Here is a 6,203-nt window from a genome sequence, read left to right on the forward strand (position 1 = left end):
TCACCCACCACCAAGCTCATTTCCGAAGCTCATTCCTGACGAATTAACTTCCCAAATATTTGGAACTGCACGTTTCCAGAGCTACGGTTGTCTGGTTCGAGCCCGTTCATTTTACAGAATTAAAAATCCGAGTGTGTAACTTCCTAGAGGCGGGGCGTGCCCCCCACCCCTCTCTTCTGGGGAGCAAAGGTTGCATCACCCCACAGCTCCCTGCTTCGTGGTTCCTCGCCCTTCTCCTCTCCTGGCACACGGAGCGGGGCCCCCGGAGCCACCTCTGAGCTTTCCTTCTGCCTCAGGTGCTTTACTACAACCTCCAGCATCGCCAGAGACACCCAGAGGCAGAGAGGGTGGCGATGGGGAAGGTCTGTCTTGAGTTCCTCGAGACAGCACCCCACCTCGGACGAGGGTTCCATCGGGGTGTGAATGACCGACGGCTCTGCTGCCCACACTGCTTCCTACTGTGTTCGTCACCTCTCTCATCGTCTCCTTTTTTTATTGGTAATTTTTCCCCATTAGTACAAAAGAGGGATGCGTTCTCCCTTTTTGATCAGTAGCCCTTGTTTTCACTGTTCTCCCACATTTAAGCCCAAACCCAAAAGCAACAGAGAGGTCTCGTGAAGTACCCAGAGCCACCAGAGTGGCTGAGCTGGACGGCGCAGGCCCCTCTTCTGGACAGCAGGCCCCCACCAGCCCCCTCTGGTGGGAGTCCCAGCTGGGCTCTCACGTGGGAGCGTCGGAAGCTTGTCTCCCGGCCACTGTCCGTCTGAAAACCGGACTCTGACAATCAACAGCGACATATTTAACTCTGGACATGAAGCTGTTGATTTAAATCCCACTTCAAAAAATATGTTTCAGAGGAAACGCAATCCAGAATGTCCCCTATAAAAAGGAAGGTTCTACCTGACGGCTTTCAAAAGCAGACTTAAAAATGCATTCATTACAGCCCGGCTGGCGTGGCTCAGGGGTTGAGCGTCGATCTATGAACCAGCAGGTCACAGCTCAATTCCTGGTCAGGGCACATGCCTGGGTTTCGGGCTTGATCCCCAGTAGGGGGCGTGCAGGAGGCAGCAGATCGATGGTTCTTTATCATCATTGATGTTTCTCTCTCCCTCCCTCCTTCCCTCCCTCCTTCCCTCCTTCCCTCTCCCTTCCTCTCTGAAATCAACAATAATAAAAATATTTTTTAAAAGTCCATTCATGACAAAATCAGCAGAGCAGCACCCAGGGTGAAAAACGGCCACGGTTTGGGCCCAATTTGCTCTGTAGTGTTTTCGGCTCAACAGCCCTCTCCCTCTGTGGCCATTTCTCCTGAGAATCAATGATCAGATGCCGGTTCAGCTTATGCTGTAATAATAATTAAACACGCATCTCCTCTAAAAGACACATTTAACATGCTTTTGCTTACGAGGGCCCTGCAATGCCCCTTTCCCTGGTGGAGCTGTTGGCTTTAGAAACCAGAGCCACCGGAATAATCCCCAGAATCTAATAAAGATTCCATCAGCGTAACATTGTTATCCGTAGGCAGAGAGACCCAATTCAATTACGGCGCCGGCTGAAAAATTGAAAGGCTTTTTAACTCGCGGGTGGAAAAGTTGTAGTACATATTACAGCGGTTAGTACAGAATCCGTGCATCCAGGCTAACAAATGCTAATACGTTCCTTTGTTACCCTCTAATTTATATGATTCATGGGAGTCTCCAGCCAGCGGAACTGGTACTAAATTTCATGTGCATTTAAAAAATAGCAAAGCAATGAATTGTGAAGCTATTAACACCCGAGTCTGCTGGCGTTATTAAGCCGTGCAACAGCCCTTGGTCAGAAGCCCGGAGAAAGGTCATCGGAGCGTCCTGGGCGCCCACGCGCGCCCGGCGGGGAGCTGAGACACGTGCCCGCCGGACCTCGGGGGCGACGTGTCTAATGACTACAGCTCGACGGTTCTCCGGCTGCGGGCACAGCGGGCGCGGCTCCAGACCACATGTGCCTCTCCCTGCAGTAATTACAGGTTAGTGGGCAGCCGGGAGAGAGGTAATACGGGCTCCTCTGCTTGTTTACCTTCCCACGAGCAGACGGCTGGCGCTCCCAAGGCAGAAAGGGCCACAGGACATCCTCATCCGGGCGCCACGGGCAGCACGGGTAGAGTAACCGGGAATCTGTTAGAATCTTCTTACTTGCGGCAGGACAAGCCTGCGCATCTTCCTACTTAAAAGCTGCAACACTGACCCCCCTGGATACATTATAGTAACATGGGACTCACATGGGGTTCAGAGGGGAAGGAAGCAAAGTCGATGCCCACATGCCTGCTGGCTCGGGACTCAGGCTCGCATCGGATTGTTAACGTTTGGAGGTTTTGCAGTGGTGTTAACGGGGGTTATGGCTTGTGCGGTTGAGAAGGCCAACAGGGGAACGAACCCCAATTTCAGATGGTTACGGTGGATCTGGACCCACGGTTTTCTGTGGCTTCTTGTCGCTGCCCCACACTTGGCTTTGACCCTGCGGTCCTGGCCCCAGGAGGAAATATTTAGATTTTGCCAATTTTAAATTCTTCTTCAGCTTTTCTTTTTTTAAAAAAATATTTTTATTGATTTCAGAGAGGAAGGGAGAGGGAAGGGGAGAGAGAAAAATATCAATGATGAGAGAGAATCATTGACTGGCTGCCTCCTGCAGGCCCCCTACTGGGGATCGAGCCCCACAACCTGGGCATGTGCCCTTGACCAGAATCGAACCCGGACTTTTCAGTCTGCAGGCCAACACTCTACCCACTGAGCCAAACTGGCTACGGCAAATTCTTCTTCAGCTTTACAATTGTGTTATTCTGCTGCCAAGCAGTTAGAGGTAATTCAACAACTCTTTGAATGCCTCGTATGATATAGGCCATGTTGGGGGCTTAGAAGGCACAGGCAAGCTATTATTTGATGGGAAATAAAAGATAATAAAATAAGGTTCCTGGGCTCAACGATTTTACATGCCCAGTAACAGTCTAAATTTCACATAAACAGAAATGTCTTTGTATGGACAGAAAAATATCTACCGTTGCTAACGATATCACGTCCATTTTCCCAAGGAGTCGAGGGCCAGAGTGTGCGAAGGATATCCCGGTAACCAGATGTTAGTCCCTTCATGCTGCACGTTATGTAGGTTTAAAGGAACCGGCGCCTTCTGAATTATGAATTCTTTGTATTGTGGACGCACCCCTGTGGGGTGGGGATAGCTTTCAGCTGGTGCCTGGGGTGAAGATAATGCCCAGCTGGGGGTCGTTAAATTTACCCGTGCAAACTCCGTGCATTCCCGTGCACAGCGGGATTCCTGGGGCAGCCGCTTCCTGAGGCTGCTGTACCCACGCACAAACTGGGCTATTGACAGCACAGACATGTGTCTCCTCCTGGTTGCAGGGGCGGGGAAGCCCCACACCAAGGTGTTGGGGGCCAGGCTCCCTCAGGAGGTGCTGGGACAGGTGTGCCTTGGTTCACATGAGTCCAGGCATCCGGGTGTTTCTGAGCTCGTCCTGCAGACCTGCAGCCCCGCCCCCGTCTCCACGTGGCCGCTTCTCCATTGGCATCTCTATGAATCGTCACCGCCTATGAGGACACCAGGTGCTGTTAATGCCAGAGACTGTGCATGTGTCGGGGTGAGCGGGACATCTCTGCACCTGCCTCTTAATTTTGCTGTGAACCCAAAACTTCTCTCTAAAAAATTAAATCTTTTTTTTAAATATATTTTTATTGCTTTCAGAGAGGAAGGGAGATGGAGACAGAGAGAGAGAAACATCAATGATGAAAGAGAATTATTGATTGGCTGCCTCCTGCACGCCCCCTACGGGGGATCGAGCCTGCAACCTGGGCATGCGCCCTGACCAGGAATCGAACCATGACCTCTTGGTTCATAGGTCAACGCTCAACCAGTGAGCCACGCCGGCCAGGCACCTCTTCGGCTGTTAAAGGGATTAAATAATTCAGTGTACTGAACGTTCCAGGCACAAGGGAGGGCTCCCAGCCAGAGAGGTGCCCGGGAGTGGGACAGCTGGAAGTGCCCCTCCTGGGTGCGGACAGTCCCTTCACAACACGACCGCATGTCCCGGGCCTCCAGGTGAACTGGCCACCTGACCAGATAAAGCCCGAATTAATGTACTAGCTCGGCTGCGAGCACTTAGCAAAGGTGTGGTGATCGCTTAAAGTGATTGCAGATTCGATAAAACATTTCACGTGGGACTCCATGCAGCCCCGCCATGTTTCTGAGGCCAGCAAGCCATGAACATGACGAATGTGGCGACCTGCTCGTTCCCGAGCCCGAGGTGCCCACCGGGCCGTCGAGGGAACGGCGCTGTGGCCTCCAACACCACCTGAGGGGACCCTCCGGGAGCTTAATTGACCACAAGATCAATATGTGGAAATTGTACGATATGATTACTAAGAAAAAGCCATTCCTTTTTCATTTGGAGGCTCCTGGAGAAGCGTGTATTCCAGCGAGAGTTCGGGGAGACGCCGGCCCGGTCTGCGCTAAATGTGGAGTGGCCGTCCCAGCTGTGTGCAGGGTGCATCCATCAGGACGCCCTGGAGAAGGAGGTCGATACAGGAGCCTGTGACAAATGCTGTTCGCAGCCAAAGGAATTCGTAAAGAAACCCCAGGCCTGTCCGGCCGGCAGGGCTCAGTGTCTGAGTGTCACCCTGTGACCAGGGGGTCACGATTCGATTCCAAGTCAGGGCACGTGCCCTGGTCCCAGGCTCCCCTGGTCCCTGGTCCCCAGGGTGGGGTGTGCAGGAGGCAACCGATCAATGATGCTCTCTCACCATGGATCTTCCCATCTCTCTCTCCCTCTCCCTTCCTCTCTGAAATCAGTGGGTTCCACGGAGGCTGGGCGGGGCCAGCGGCCAGCATCTTCTGAAAGCCTGGCCCCTTTGGCCCCCTGTCCCTTTGCCAAGACCTGAGCGCTCACTTTGGAGCAAGTGTCCACAGACTTGAAGGATGAGCATTTGGAACAAATAAAAGTCCGTGTGGATAACCATCAAAGAGCAGGTTTCGGTATCACCCCTGCGAATAGAACACTTTCTCCTGGCAAGGTACCCAGCATGCACTCCTAGATGGTAGAAAACCTTGAAATCACTTTTTCCTTAAAGAGCAACATCCTAAAATTTGATTCATTGTCCCCGCAGCCTCTTTGAGTCATGTGACCGGCCCCTGGTGAGGCCCGGCTGTGGGTCCCGTGAGCTCCCCCCACAGACAACACTTCACATGGACGTCACGGCTCAGAGCTGGGCCGTAAGCAGGTCCTGTGGGACTCGCTGGGCAGAGGGCTCTTGGACGCCTGTGCCACGTTCCTAAGGCCTTCGTCCCGTGAGCCACTTCCCTCGGTGACCGCGCCCCATGTCCTGTCCTGTAAGGAACCACAGCGGTGAGTGCGGCCGGGGCAGAGTCCTCCTGCTGAGTCACAGGCCTGGGGTGGTCTGGGATCCTTGACCCAAGCACAGTCTTCTAGTTCCTTGCTCCTCACCTCGCCAAGGTGACCTTGTGTGGCAAAGCCATTCATCCGGTCAATGGAAATTTCCTGAGCACCTACTATGCGCTGGGCACCGCACTGGAGCCTGGGAATACATTTGTGAACAGGACCACGTGGCACCTGCCTTTGCGGAGCTCGGGTTCGATGGGGGCTGAAGTAGACGAAGGCAAGGACCTACTTCTCTTCAGCATGTCCTTTGCTTCCCGGAGAGGGAAGCTTGCCAGCTTGTCATGGGACAGTGAGTAAAGGGCAGCCCCAGCCGGTGAGTGCATGGCTTTCTGTTTTCCCTAGAAAAAGGTCAATTAGATTGTTAAGGGCGGCATACGGTTTTAAAACTCAGTAAAGACCAAGGCCGTGGGTACGTTAGCGCTGTGTGGAGGCCGATGCTGGAATGGTTACCGTGCGTTCTCATAGCTGAGTTTCCCGGGCCCTCCCCGCACTCCACCCGCAAGAGCAAATGACAGACGCCCCCCGTGTATCACCACTGGACCCTCGGCAAGTTCCAAGGAGGAACTGTCAGTGGAAACACGACACGCTGGGGAGGGTCATTGATTTTCCAAGGCAACTTCGCCTTCTTGAAGTAATGGGGTCACAGGCCCCGTTTGAAATGGAAGTGTGAGTTTCGAAAGACATGGAGCGACGAAGTAGAATGGTAGCGCCGTGGCCAAATTGGAATCTAACAATAACTGCCCTGGCATATTGGGGATTTAGA

This window comes from Myotis yumanensis, unplaced genomic scaffold, assembly GCF_028538775.1.
Source record: "Myotis yumanensis isolate MYYU_CA2020_CCGP unplaced genomic scaffold, mMyoYum1.0.hap1 SCAF_14, whole genome shotgun sequence".
Classification (NCBI taxonomy): Eukaryota; Metazoa; Chordata; class Mammalia; order Chiroptera; family Vespertilionidae; genus Myotis; species Myotis yumanensis.